General features: G+C 38.9%; 1 protein-coding gene across 2 annotated transcripts in view; it reads right to left on the bottom strand.

The window, feature by feature from the left end:
* The window catches only part of Nt5dc1 (5'-nucleotidase domain containing 1), a 114,590-nt gene that overhangs the window by 78,640 nt on the left and 21,666 nt on the right, over positions 1–14,284 (bottom strand). The gene's annotated exons all lie outside the window — the stretch shown is intronic.

A 14,284-nucleotide genomic window follows, 5' to 3' on the forward strand; every position in this document is an offset into this window, starting at 1 on the left:
GTATTGGGTGGGTTCTAGCATTTGAACTTGGGTTTTCAAACTTGCATGACCAGAGTTTTACACACTTAGTCATCCCCCCTGTCCAGAATCCTGCATTTTAATTTATGAGTCTGAGGTTATACTTCAAAAAGCTTTTTGACTCCAGGATTAATATATATGTCTCCCACTGACATTAGTATTTTCTAATACTTAAGATTCTTTTTATCTCTGTGCAGTCTGTCTTGGTATACAGTAAAGAACACAACTTACTTTTTTTCAGGTGACTATTTAAGTCAAACACTGTCTGCGCACTCCATCTCTCTCAGATTTGAAATGACACTTTTTCCATACACAACACCAACTCATTCCTTTGGGCCAATCTGTAGACTTTTTAATCTAATCAATTTGATTAATGCAGACTGAGAGAAATTTATGGCATGCTGAAAATTTAGAAATATGTTATACTGCATTGTAACTACAAGAAAACTTTAAGAAAGAAGAACATTTTTTCACCTTTAACTCTTCCTTAAAATTAAACCAAGATTCATTTAACTACTTCTTCCCTTTGACATATAATTCCCCTTTCTAATGAAAAAGTTTCTAAGACGGGTGGTGGTGATGGCTCACACCTTTAATCCCAGTACTCAGGATGCAGAGATAGGCAAATCTCTGTGAGTTTGAAGCTAGCCTTGTCTATAGAGTGAGTTCCAGGACAGCCAGGGTTTCACAGAGAAACCCTGTCTTGAAATTAATTAATTAATTAGCTAATTAATTAATAAAGAGAGAGAGTTTCTAAATGTACAACTAAGCACTCCCCCAGTTGCAACACAAAGACAGTTCAAGTCTCTCATTTCAAGTCTCGCGTTATTTATGTCATGGAGCACTGGAGAAATTCCTTCTTCCCCCTTCTCTTTAAACTTCAGGGCAGAAAGTATGGCCAAGTTCATTAGACACACTACAAATTCACACACCCACCCCCAAAGAGTAAAGAGCCAACATACCTTGATGGATTGCACAATTTTTATTTGATTAATTTTTTAATTACATTCTAAAGTCAAATTTTAAGATTCTCTAGGTTCACTTATCATGTCCCAGGGATTTCCATTGCCTCATATTCTACCCCAAAGACTCTCCATACCATATGAAATACAGACAGTTCCCCAATCAGTTCTAACTACAACCATAACGGACAAGGCGGGGCACAGTGCGCCAAGTCACTGTGATATGAGAGGGAAATGGAGACGGATGTTCCTCTGCTCTCTGCTGTTCTCAGGGACAAGAAAGGGGGGACTGAGTCTGCCCTAACACTCAGTAGGAGGGCTAGACTTCACACCAAATTAAAAGAACTACTAAATGTGGACTGGAAGTATAGCTTAGAGATGGAGTGTTTGCCTAGTGTACTGAAGCCCTAGGTTCAGTGCTCACCACAGCAAAACAAGATAACTGAGTGACTAACTGACAGACAGAGCAACAAAAATAACCAAATGCAAAGCCCTGGGAAGGTGAATGGTACTTTTACCACACACATGTTAAAAAAAGTTAAACTACAAAAAAATTACATGTGATTGGTTAACAATTTTCAACTCAGCCATAAAATTACTGTTAAGCATAAAATAGTATCCTATAAAAGAATAATTGTGGGGGCTGGAGAGATGGCTCAGAGGTTAAGAGCATTGCCTGCTCTTCCAAAGGTCCTGAGTTCAATTCCCAGCAACCACATGGTGGCTCACAACCATCTGTAATGGTGGCCTCTTCTGACCTTCAGGCATACACACAGACAGAATATTGTATACATAATAAATAAATAAATATTTTAAAAAAAGAATAATTGCTAAAAGCAAAACAAATAATCTTTGCATTTCAATGAGAAGATGATACAAATTTTGTATTTAGATAGCTGGAACTCAATGATAACTCTACAATATTGACAGTAAAAGACACAACACAGTAGATAAACAGATAATAGAAAAGAGCTGAAGCAAGAATGATCTCAGTAGCGGGACTTCTAATAAACTAGCAGGGCCCATGTTATAATCTTAAATGAATATACAGCTTGTGACTGTCCTGAAACAGTGATGTAACAAGCTCTGTGTTAAGAGAAAGAAAAGACTCGAGGAAGTTCTGTGTTGAAAATCAGCATTTCTATTTTCCATCAATTTAATGTCACTAATTTTTCTTTTAGAATTATACAGTGAAGAATTCCAAACGTGGGCCGAGTGAAGTTGGAACACGAAATATTCCACCCTAGCTCACCTTTCCAAACAAATGCATTTGGCTATATTAGTAGTCAGTGGTTATTATTTGTCCTATAGAATACAACATTTTGTAGAGCATGAAATTTCAAAGAGCAAGAGGGAACATTTTTATATATTATAAAATTTATAATCCAGTGCAATGCTTCACATGTGACTAATCACATCTTTCCTGGAGTACTAAATTTAAGAAGCACCTTGCCAGCCGAATCTGTCCATGGCATACTCACTGACCCTGAGACAACTCCAGCATTCCTTCCTAGGTGAGCTCTTTTCCTCTGCACCTCTCCACTAGCAGTAAGCATTTTAAAAACTGATCCAGCAACTTTAACAAAAAGTGGCACAGCGTACAGTTCATGTCATTTCGAGGTTTCATACTTCTAGCACACATTCTGGCTGTGACATGGAGAAAGAGCTGTAAGTCATCAGAGGACAACGTCACCAGTTCACCATTCTTGAGTACAGTCCTAAGAACTGTACAGTCTCTCCAAGTTCTTGTTGTAGACTATAAATAAAAACCTAAGAACCTAGTTACTACCTTATTGGAAGTCAAGGGTAATATAAATACACACAAACATTTGAATTCTACATTTAGAGTCTTATTTATGTAATATAGAAAACAGGACAAACAAGTTCAATAAATAAACAAATGGATATATTTAGCACCTTGGGATCTACAAAGAAAAGCTGATGTTCTTAAAGTTCACATGCTAACATTACAAGAATATACTTGCTTTTTATATATTCTGTTATAAAAAGGATTGTAGTTACATAAGACCAAGTATTTAAATGAAAAATGGCTGATTAAACTAATGTGACCATTACATATTATTGTCATAATACAAATGATGATATGCACCTGGCCACGACTGCAAAAGTCATGACAAAAAAAATCCTAATGATAAAACCAAACCAAATAAAACAAAACCCCCTAATCTCTGCTTTCATTTTTAGACAAACTGTAAAAGAACTTGAGACAGTTTATGCAGACCTCCACTTTACAGGTTACAAGAGCACAACTAACTATAGCAGGTTAAAGTCTGGTAGAGAAAACCTTCAACCAGGCACCATAATGGCAGCTGCCTCAACTGGTGACATTTAGGTGAAACACTGGGTTTCATCTTTTTTATTTGATTATAGTGAAACAAATTTCTATAGTGAATTTTATTGAGTAACTGAATTCCTAAGATTATCCATAAAATAATCAGTTGCCTTAAAATATTATTTATCAAACACCAAAATAAGCAGCACAAGATGCTAAACTATCAGCAAGAAATGCTGATGACAGTTCAACTCAAGATTTTTTAACTCCATGATGGTGTGAAGGCAAAGGCATTGAGTAAAAACTGCAACTTGAATTTTTACATTTCCCTGAGCTACATTTCCCTGGGCCAGGGGTGTATGATTTGGTGCTGTCTTGAGATGCTGGGTAAAGACAGGGAGCAGCAGTATACAGTCAGGCAAGAATAGGAGGAACTACTACGTATTAAATGTTGATGCTATGCTGTCTGGTAGGCCAAGTATGTGAAATGTATTTGTCGGGGGTGACAGATGGCTCAGTAGCTAAAAGCAATTCCCAGGAAAGTCTGCATTTGCTGCTGTGAGACCACATAAAAGTGAAGAATATGGTGGCATGCCAGAAGTCCCAGAACTCCAGAGAGCTGCTCAGAAGCTCACAGACCAGAGAGACAGAATCCACCTCAGCAAGGAGGAAGATGGAACCAACTCAGGCAAGGTAGTTTCCAACCATGTATCATGGCACATGTATACCTACACACACATTTAATGATAAAACTGTAAAACACACTTAGGCTTTGTTGCAAGGAGGCCTCTCATCCCTAAAATAATCACACAGAAACTGTATTAATTAAATCACTGCTTGACCCATTAGATCTGTCTTCTTATTGGCTAACTCTTACATATTAATTTAACCCATTTCTATTAATCTGTGTGTAGCCATGTGGCTGTGGTTTCTGACTTCTCCCAGCATTCCCTTTAGTTTTCCCCACCTAGCTCTGTTCCCCTAAAGCTCTCCTATAGGCCCAAAGCAGTTCCTCTATTAACCAATGATATCACAGGATACAGAAGGGAATCCCACATCAAGGCTTACATTACTTTCAATGTATGCAAAGGTTTTTGGTTTGTGTTCTACTCCTTTTGTAAGTTGAAAAACATCTATGTACTCAGTAGAATATTTTTTACTTTCTTAAAGAGGAAGAAAATCCTATCATTTTCATTAACATAGTCGAAACTGGGGAGCATCATGTTAAGAAAATAAGCCACGGCACACACAGACAGACACTGCATAACGTCATTTACCTGTGGAAATTAAAGATGTAAAACCCAGGGAAACAGACTACAGTGGAAGCTTCCAGTGCCCGGAAGGTGGGAAATGAAGAGGTGCAGACTAAAGTACACAGAACTACAGATATGCAGCATAAATAGGGTCCTGAGGTTAAATGGTAGCAATGATGGCTATGGCTATCAGCATTTTACTGTGTGTTTGGCCCATACTATCTGTAGATTCAGTTGTGAATTAAATATTTGGGAAACTCCGTGTTTGTCCTAAACAGTGGGCTGTGTTTTTCCATGTAATTATTCTCTATATGAAGAGAGTACAGCAATTATCACATAGCATTTACATGGTAGGCATCTTAAGTACTATAGAGACAATTAGACAACATAAATGGGAAAGACAGAGATACAGCACAGTGGTGCAAGGTGTGATGATGAAACATGCAACCCCGTGTTTAATTTCTAGCAACAACCCTTGTCCCCATGCGTACACACACACACACACACACACACACACACACACACACACACACATTTCCTGAAAGTACACAGGAGGGTACTCACACATCATATGTAAATCTTATGCCATTCATGTAAGAGCCCTGAACTTCTGTAGATTCTGACATGGAGCATGACTAGTAAAGTAAAACTATATTGTTTTAAAATAAACTAACAAAAGTCAACTTTATGTGTCCTTACTATATTCATAGACACAATGTGATAGATATCTTTAATTGGCTTCATTCATGATCATTTCACAAAGCATACCTATATCAAAACACAATTGTATGCCTGAGAAATATAAAGAATATACAGGCTTGGGTTTCAATAGTGCTGGAATTCTTTTTAAAGAAAGTATTAATAAAAGTATGACCAGGAGTATATATACTGACTGATTTACTGGTTAAATGCCCTACAACATTTTATTTCATATTATTGTTATTGTTATTATTATTATTATCATTATTATTATTTGTTTTTTTTAGATAGGGTTTCTCTATATAACAGGTCTGGCTGTACTGAAACTTGCTTTGTAGACCAGGCTGGTCTCAAACTAATATAGATCCATCTCTGCCTCCTGAGTGCTGGGATTAAAGGTGTGTGCCACTACTGTTTGGCCATGCTAAAGCATTTTAATTGTAGATTTCTTTTCAGTTTAAATAACGTATAAGAAAGCAAAGAATCTGCCAGGCATGGTGGTGCACACCTTTAATCCCAGCACTTGGGAGGCAGAGGCAAAGCTAGCCTGGTTTACAGAATGAGTTCCATGACAGCCAGGGCTATAAGAGAACCCCTATCTCAAAAAGTAATAAAAAAACAAAAGAGCAAACAAAAAAAAAAATAAAGCCAAGAATGATACTGAATAAAACTTGTAGACTACTCTTTTGGTAAGGTAAATTACATTATTGATGAAAAGCTGGAATGGCACATTACCTAGGATTTTAGTGGGGGAAGAGCTTCTGCACAAACATACTTTTGCTGGATAACAGGTAACCTCGGGGCTCTGCTACTGCTATCAAGAATATGCGAATGGAGTCATAAAACCTGGGTGCTCCCAGGAGACTCAAGAATAGTTTCAGAGCTCTTACATCAGCACTGTCATCAAAAGCATTCCTACTTAAGAAGCACTCCCAGCCCTGCTTCCCCAGTTTACACACGGACAATAGCAGCTACCTGTCTCTGGGTCTGCTGGAGATCTGCATTTCTAATGACTATTTTCAGTGACTCTGAATGTGATTCTTAAGTTGTTCATCTTTAAAGACTAATATTCTAAAACATCTACTCAATACTCACTTCCCAAAATAATATCTCCCGCCTTTAAAGGTCAGGCATTTCCCACAGACAAGGAGTTGAGCCGAGAAGGATCAAATGCTGTTGGTAATCTAAGTTTACTGCACCAAGAAACCCAATGGCTCAGTGTCCCAAGGAATCGAGAGTAAGGATGAACAAAAAAAAAAAAAAAAAAAATGGGAAGTGAAGTACAGCCATGTCTAAAAAATTATTTGTTAATCTTTAATGGCAGTTAGGTTTCTAAGATGTTGAAAGAAATTCCTTTAAATACTGAAGACCAAGCTCCGTTCTTTACGTACACGTGTGTATTCAGTGCATGCGAAGCCAGAGGCCCACGGCAGCTGCTTTTCTCAATCTCTTTTCACCTCATGTCTCTGAGATCGCATCTCTCACTGACCCTGGTGCTTGCCATTTTGGTTAGTCTGACTAGCTGGCAAGCCCCAGGGATCTTCACTACTCCTTAGCACTGGGAAAACAGACCACAGCAGGCTTTTTAAGTGGGTGCTGGAGTCTGACCACAGGCCTTGTATGAGCCATCTCTCTGGTCCCTGAATTCTTCCTTTCCTTTCCTTGTTTTTGTTTGTTTGTCTGATTCTATTTTAGCTCCCAGCCCCCACCAAGTCTCTTACATCGAAGTTCATATCATGATTAGCTAATCATTAACTATCATTGGAAAATTGAACACTGAAACTGTAACCTGGTGGCCAACAGAGCAATCCGAGGGGCTCCGTCACCATAACAGTAATTATTTATTTGTTTATATGTGAAAACTGCTTTTGGAAGCAGTTATTGACACTTATAATTCCACTATTTTAAGGTCTGACATCGTTGAACAGTACAAAGCAGCACTGTGCAAATGACTCCACCTTTGAATGCCTACAAATGCGAGAGAAATTGCCCACACCCCGTAAATGCTGAAATCTGGTCTAAAAGTCTTAGTTCCTCTCCCACCAGCACCGTTCCTCAGCTCTGTACTTGTGGAGGACAGTACTTCAATGAGCAATGGGCAATCATCTTTGAGTCCCACTCATGAGCATGATGACACCATTCCATGGCCTGGAAGGCGGGTACCCACTGACAAAGCCAGAGCAGAGTTTGTAAGAGGCTGTGTTGGGTGTAAGCTCTGGGAGACTTGTGTCTATAGCAGAAAGCGCTCCTGAGCTGTCTGTCGAGCAGAATGCAGCAGAAAATTAAAGAACTGGCAAATGTCTGAGAAAACCAATCCTACCATTTTTCACATCTCATTTTGCATTTTAAAATATTTTACCAGTAAAATTAAGAGAAAGCAAGATTAGGACAACACACTGTTTACTGTTTCTCAGTCTTCTTGGTATCAATAGGGTTGAGTTATTCTGACTTCCAAGGGGCTAGAGATAATTGATAGAATGTCTAACAAGATCATTAGGGTAAAGTCATTATTATTAACAATCAGTACATCTCTGTGACATACAAATTTTATTTTGTTTGCTCTTTTTCTCTATGTAGGAATTACCTTTAAAATGCAAAGTAAAACAAGTAGATGCTCATGGATTTTCCAGTGAGGAAATCAGACCCGAGAAGACTAGGTGACTCTCAGAGTTAGTAATGGGCCAGAGGCTGCAGGAGATTTCACCTACAGCAGTGGTTCTCAACCTTCTGGCTGCAAACCCTTAACACAGTTCCTCATGTTGAGGTGACCCACAACCATAAAATTATCTTCACTGCTACTTCACAACTTCAATTTTGCTACTGCTATGAACTATAATGTAAATATGCAGGATATCTGAAATGAGACCTTGGGAACGGCTGAGAACACTGACTTACAGTCACCCACATTCAAGGGCAGAGGTCTGTTACCCAGGCAACAAGGTAGTTTGATTAAAAGCTAAATAGGCATGATACCAGCATTAATGACATACAAAAAAAATCTCTGAAATGGCTTTGTTCACATTTGTAAGTTCAACAATTCTTTGAGTCTCCAGGGTGGATTTCTTGGTCTTTTTTGCCATGCAAAGTCTACAGGCATCAGGTACCAACAGATACTTTATAGCCTATGGGAAGTCATGCATTTTGTTCCCCGTAGGCCGTGACTACAGAGTTGTTCTGAAGCATAATAAATACAGGGATATGAAGAGTTAATTAAGGGCCACCCTATGACTTCCATAACACTGTAGCTCTAACTTATTTCTCCTCACAAGTAGGCAGGCACTGCATGAGGAGAATTTGTGTGGCTGTGAAGCCACTGGGCAGATGGAGGATCTGAGGTGAGGGGCCGGAAAGCTCTATATTTTTAACTCAATCAAGTCGCCATGGAAAGAAGGTGATGTTATTAAGTGCAAGGTACAAAATCCGGAAGCTTACCATAAATAACGAAGCAATTTATGTGTAACAGAAAATAAAATAAAACATAAAGCCTTTGTCTAAACTTCTCAAGTGACTCCGTGTCTTTTGACCTGACCCGAAATTGCAGGAGATTTTCATAAACACCTGTTTTTCTGCATGAGCATCTCTTTCCAAGCTCTCAGAAGCTATCTAACCACAAAACCACATTAGACTGTTTACACAAACAGATCATGCCTAGCTTTTGACTCTGTCACAGCACCAACAAATGTCCCTTCACATTTTTCTAAGGAGGAATGAGGCATGGCACGGTGGCACTGGAAGCTGTGGGTCCTACAGGGCCCTAACTGAACTTTTGGATGAATTTACCACTTTCACTGAAAAAAAAAAGATGAAGTAAGAGAGGTACAAGGACAACAGTATCCTGATGAGTAAGAATATGAGGCACAAGCTGAGTCACTAGCCCTTTCCCTCAGTGGGCCCTGTCACCCGCAGTGCTCCCTTTAGAAAGCAAACCCACAGAAGAGGAACAGGGAAGCTAGTTTTCCCACCTAATGAATGGAACACCCCCTCCCCAGAACTTTGCTCCCCATGAGCTTCACTGCTTGTAGTTTATAAGAGAATCAAAATGTTTGGGATCAAAATCCTATATCCCTTAAAAGAAAGCTCTACACATCAAGGGAACCTCCCAAGCAAACACAAAAATGCATCACAGAGGGGAGAGATACATGGAAGGAAGCTCTTATCAAAGGCCTAGAAGAATGCACCAGAGATATGGCTTTTATGTGCATGCATCTTAGCCACATGCAAAGATGCTCTCCCTGTAAGACATATGCAGATACAACTCGGTCCAACTGCCATTTTTACCTCTAAGGTGGGTCTAAACCTAGAGTCAATAATAAAATTACAAACACATTCTGTTTGTAAGGCTATGAGGAAGCAGAAATAATACTTGAAAGAATATGTAAAATGATCTAGTGTTGATGGAAGGGAATTTGATGATATTGGAGAAGATTACATTTCTGTGCTTACCTTCTTTCTGACCCATAAATTCAAGTTTTAAGAGTCTCTTCCAAAGATATCTAGACAAAAAAATATATATACACAAAGTTGCTCACTGTAGAATATTTGTTTTAGCAGAAAAATATAGATGAAACAAGATAATAAGCTGGCCAGTGGTGGAAAACACACTGGTTCATCTAGATAGTGGAGTACAATGAAGCTGCAAACACAGAGCCAAGATCATCTCTGCATATATATGGTTTTCATGATGAACAGTTACATAAAAAATAAAGTGGAAAGTGCAATGACATTTATCTAAGCAAAAGAGAAGAAACAGGAACAAATTATTTATAAGAGGACATGATGTGGGAGGGTCTTCTCTTTGAGTTGATTTCATTGGTTAATAAAGAAACTGCCTGGCCCATTTGATTGGCCAGCCCTTAGGTGGGCGGAGTAGAGAGAACTAAATTCTGGGAAGGGAAGTTAATAAATAGCCATGCCTCTGCTCTCTGGGTCAGACGCAATGAAGCTCCAGCCCAAGATGGACTTAGGCTAGAATCTTCCCAGTAAGGCACCACTTCGTGGTGCTACACAGATTATTAGATATGGGTTAATCAAGATGTGAGTAAGAGGCTGAAACTAATGGGCCAGGCAGTGTTTAGAAGAATACAGTTTGTGTGTTGTTATTTCGGGTTTTAAGCTAGCTGTGCAGGAGCCAGATGGCCGGGAGTGGGGCGGCCCGCAGTTCATCACTACAAGGACAAAGTAGCTTTTGAAAAGGCCCACAGAGATGGTTCACTTGATAAAGTATTTGCCTATCAAACATGAGGACCTGAGTTGGGATCCCCCAGTATCCTCATAAAAAAGTCTAGTGGGGAGAGAACGGTCTATAATTCCAGAGCACGTGTGTGTGTGTGTGTGTGTGTGTGTGTGTGTGTGTGTGTGTGTGTGTGTGCATGTGTGTTGGACAGAAACAGACAAGTCATTGAGGCTTAATTGCCTGAGCTAACTGTAGTAGGCTCAAAGACCTTGACTCAAAAAAATAAGATGGAGTAGCAGATGACACTTGCTGTGAACTTCTGACCTCTGCATGCACACATGTGAGTGTGCGCACACACAGATACACAGATACACAGATACACACACACACACACACACACACACCTACTAGGTGGTTACATGCGCCCCAGAGGCTAGGATGCCTATAACAGTCTTTGTTTGACATATCTGAGCTTGGAAGTCAGCAGCATGTACCTGAGCTGGCTCATCCAGGCCCTTCTAGATTAGGATGCTGAGAAGAAAGCTCACTATTTTACATACTGGTGAATCCAATTCCCTTTTCCTTTTTTCTCTTTATAAACTGTACCCCAGGATAAAAAGTTGGGAAGGATATTTTTTCCTTCATATAAACATCTTGGCTGATGTAATAAATGACAGAGCATAAAGTTACATATATATCAGCATTTTAAACCTATAATGAAATAATGAACCAGGGTAATCATTCATATCCAATAATACCAGAGAAAACAAGCAACCGAGGGCTTCTAACAGAGACACCAGACCACTCTTCCTAAAGTAGCAAAGTGTTCTTGACAAAGAAGAGTTGTCTTTGTGAATGCATTTATCTCAAAACTGTGTCATATAGGTACTCTAAATCTAATGTGGAACCAGCAGAGGCAGATGGCAAGGAGATGCACAGGATAGATGACCCAGCTTTTCAACAAATAAACTTCTAGTGGGAAACAAGAGATGGGGGTAAGCAACCTATTAGTCAATGGTACCTTATGAACACTATTGGAATAAACAATAAACCAAACACTAAATTACATGAGAATATATATACTTACACATGTCTATAATACACACACACATACATATATTTATATATACATACACACAAATACTTATACATATGTCTCTACATTTATGTATTGTACCTAAGAGGTAAACTGGGGAAACATGAACAGGTACTAAAGTGACTGACATTATTGAGAAATAACTAATTTTTAAGATATGAGATTTTTTAAAAAATTTGTTTTCTATAGACATATATTAAGATGTAAATAGATGAATTAGCACCATACATATGACTTATTTCAAAATTTGTAGTGGAAGGGATGGGTGTAAAGGAGACTAACGATAGTAAGTTAAGACTGGGTGATGGGCCATTCCCTGCTTATAGGTAAGATCAAATTTTTCCATAATAAAGCTTAAAATATGAGCACAAATAACAAAAATTTACATATCTAACATTAGAAAGATTTTGAAAATGTTATTAGACTACATCTTTCATCTCAGAGTATATCAAGGCCACTTTGGGGGCTTTTGTCACCTTAATAGACCCCAAACACCAAGCAATCTATGTCATAGCCCACAGGACTTCAGCAGTGGGAAGAAGCTGAGAACCACTGTGCAAACACCTGAAGCACAGGAATGTGCATTATCCACAGCGTGTTGACCCAGTGTCTTAAATGTCTAGTGTCTAAGAGGCACTCAAGAAATATTTGGTGAATGAGTGACTGACCCAAGGTACGTAATGGCAGCTAACTGCTACATGTGCAAAAACAGCAAGTCATATTTGATATTGAAACCTCTGGGCTCACTGTCCCGAGAGGGCAGGACCCCCTGTTTCAAGTAGAATGGATTTCCTTCATAAAGCCACAGACTAATCAGTCCGAACACCTACGAGTAAACACCCAGATTAAAAATAGTTTTATACACACAACTAGGTGTGGGTGTGGCCAGCAAACACTCTGATTCTACAATCTGTTTTGGACAAGGCAGTACTTCGAATGTGACTAACAAAGCAAACGGTTGGCAGAGCCCGTGTGCTGAAATAAGCACAGTATTTGCCAAAAGGGCTGAAGAGCCAGCCTGCCAGTAACACACACTCCTCAAAGCTGGGGAACAGACTGAGACACTCACACGTGTTCACACACCCCAAAGGCGGCACACAACCACCCAGCATGAACCCCATTTTTACTTTTCTCAAATATGAAATGGGTTCTGACTATAGAAGGGGATTAGAAATCTCTTGGTCTAATATGTTTCACTGTGTTGCTGAAAAGCCAGATGGGTATAAATGCTGAGGAAGCAGTTCTGAAAATATCAGAAGTCACAGCTGGACAAACTGCACAGGGGTAGATTTTGCCATCTACAGCTGAGAACTACTCTGCTGGACGTTCACAGGAATGAGTCCTAAGCAAATAAAGCCTTAGGAGCAATCATACACACAGATGTAGATGTGACCACACACATACACAATTACTAAGACCGCCTTTCTAAAGTCTTCCTCCCAGCCCTGAGGAGCAGGCGTGTTCCTCCTAGTTCAGAATGGTCTTTACTGAGCATGTGCAAAGGATGTATGTGCAACTCATACATACAATGCCAGTACAGGTCAGAAGACGGGGTCAGATTCCTGGGAACTTGAGTGAACAGGTGGTTGTGAGCCATCATGTGGGTGTTGGGAACCAGACCCATTCTTCTGGAAGAGCAGTTAGAAATCTTAAGCACTGAGCCATCTCTCCAGTATCTCAATAACATAGACTGTTACATGTGGCAGCAGCAAAACATTTAAAAGAGGGGAAGAGGAAGAAGGAATTATGCATTTGTATTTCAACAACTGCACAAGGATTTGTTCAAACACAGGAAAGGACTTGAAAAAGGGAGAGGAAGATGGAAAGAACAAATTTTTATTTCATCAACAGCCAGTATTCTAGTTACCCATCAGTCCTGAGCCCACAGTGCTCTGGTGCTAGCTAGATGTATTCAAGCTGTACGCCAAATCTGCTCCAGCTGCTCACCGGCACCAAATGATGACATTAAATGGCGTAAGAAGCTTGGTCTCTCAACACCTTACTATTAGATTCCTCCAGATCCTGAAAGCTGATAACAAGGTCTCTAAGAGAAAACCACCGACTGGAATTGATGGTGATAATGTTTATTTCTCTGGGAGAAAAATGTTTCTCATCTGGATGCTTCAAGATCCCTGTAGCATCAGTCAATCTTGTTTTTAAAAAGCAAAGTCTGAGGATCTTTTCCCTTTAAAATGAATATAGCAATCTGATGTAAATAAACATATCGTAGGGTTATCAAGTTAGCAGGCTTTTCAACTATAAGGTATAATGAAAAGTTAAGGAGGAAAATCTAAATCCACTTATTGACCTTTGTGTAGTTCTGAACAAAGAATTTAAACCCTCCAGCGAAGTTAAACAGCTAACTGCACAAGGTCAAGATGTCCTGCACTTGTCTCAAAATTTAAAAATATTTAATATGAAATATTTAATGCTCTCTTTCCCCTATATTAGCCTCTAAAAGCTTGCCCTAAAATTCTGATATACAAAATAATATACCTACATTTTCACTATTTTTTCCCTTAGTTTAAGCTCTCAAAATTAGCAAATATTTGGGTCAGAATCTTCTATGAAACTTTTTTCTAATAACTGACAGATTAACATGATGCCTTAAATTCATATTCTACCTAAAATAACTCTCATATTTTTCTACCAAATATTTTCAATCAAATAATACAAGAATGTACTTTTTAAAAATAAGGGCAAATCATCATTCCATCATTAACCAACACTGGAGTTAGAACTCCTAAAATGAAATATAGAAAAAAAGTGCACAGCTAAAGCTATTAATAT

The sequence above is a fragment of the Arvicola amphibius genome, chromosome 8, assembly GCF_903992535.2.
Source record: "Arvicola amphibius chromosome 8, mArvAmp1.2, whole genome shotgun sequence".
Lineage (NCBI taxonomy): Eukaryota > Metazoa > Chordata > Mammalia > Rodentia > Cricetidae > Arvicola > Arvicola amphibius.